The sequence below is a fragment of the Octopus bimaculoides genome, chromosome 17, assembly GCF_001194135.2.
Source record: "Octopus bimaculoides isolate UCB-OBI-ISO-001 chromosome 17, ASM119413v2, whole genome shotgun sequence".
NCBI lineage: Eukaryota > Metazoa > Mollusca > Cephalopoda > Octopoda > Octopodidae > Octopus > Octopus bimaculoides.
The window spans coordinates 31,100,869-31,102,372 of NC_068997.1; the positions used below are offsets into that span (position 1 = coordinate 31,100,869).

Consider the following 1,504-nt stretch of genomic DNA (forward strand, 5'->3'; position numbering starts at 1 on the left):
GTCATATGCATACATCCAAAGATGTATGTATATTTATGCATGTACGTATACATGACAACAAACCTCTCTCTCTCACTCACACTCTGTCTCTTACAAACACACACATACATAAATGTATACAAACATATTTACAAAGACACACGTGTGTATGCGCGCGCGTGCGTGGGGGGTTTCACAATCGCCATTTATTTCAATTACTCATGTGAGGATATTCACGTAAATCATTTTTTTCATTTAATCCCCATTTTAATTTTCGTAAAAGTTTCCAAGTACCAATGAGGCTTTTTGGCACGTCTTCAATTTTCCCCATTCATGAGAAGCGCCCAGCCATCATTCATCTGAGAGTCCATCTACAGAATGTCCTCTCAAATTTCTATACAGCATATTTTGCCTTTTTTCTTCAAGTATATAAGCAACAATTTCATTCCCGAGCAACGCCGGGTGCCACTGCTAGTAAGTTATAAAATATAACTGATTCTAAAATATTCCTCACATTAAGTATAACCTCATTTAGGTTTAAAATGCATAAAGTACAACTTGACTACAGCATAAAATTTAGAATAAGTTCAGGTCTTACAAAACACAAATCAATACCATGATGATGATGATGATCATCATCATCATCATCTTCATCATCATCATCTATATCAACACCATTTAACGTCTTTCCTCCATGCTGGTATGGGTTGGATGGTTTGAGAGGAACTGGTAAGCCAGTAGATCACACCAAGCTCCACCATTTGCTTTGGCATGGTTCCTACAGCCAGATGTTCTTCTTAACACCAACCACTTTACAGAGTTTACTGGCTGCGTTTTTATGTGGCACCAGCACCAGAGAGGTGACCAAGTAACTTGCAAAATAAGACCCATCAACTGAGAGGGAGAGTAGTAGTGAGGGAGGTAGTTTTGTGCCAGGTGATGAGAATTTAGAGCATGAATAAGGGGACAGAAACAGGTATGTTGCAGTAGAGGAGATACATGGCTGCCCCAATTGGAAACAGGTAGAGAAGAGAAGAAAGAGAAGAGGGTGAAGAAGATGTGTTCCGGCATTCCATCAAATTACAGGGCGGTATGTATATAGGAATTGGTACAGAGGATTGGATAGGGTGAGTGGGGAGGTACATTCATGAGAGTGTGAAAGGTGAGTAGGAGATGGAGGGGAGAAAGATGCAGTGAGAGGTGAATGTGAGTGGAGGGAGAGGGATAGGAAGATATGTTTTGGGGGAGAGATTCATCAGAGACATGGATTGTGTGCAGGGGTATAGAAATAGACAACATGCCTTTAGGACCTCAATTCCACTGAGATGGACAGATCTCCTGAAGCCCAAATGATCAATTATCTCAGTTCTTTGTCATATCCTCTGTGAAACTCAAAATGTGAAGGTCATTTCACCTACTTTTTCCCACATATTTATTGGTCTTCCCCTTCCTCAAGTTCCATCCACCTTTATATATATATATATATATATATATATATTAACATGTGTGGCTTTCTAAGATATAT

The 1,504-nt window shown here is 39.6% G+C and overlaps 1 protein-coding gene across 2 annotated transcripts in view; it reads right to left on the bottom strand.

The window, feature by feature from the left end:
* The window catches only part of LOC106871768 (uncharacterized), a 629,775-nt gene that overhangs the window by 302,436 nt on the left and 325,835 nt on the right, over positions 1 to 1,504 (bottom strand). The gene's annotated exons all lie outside the window — the stretch shown is intronic.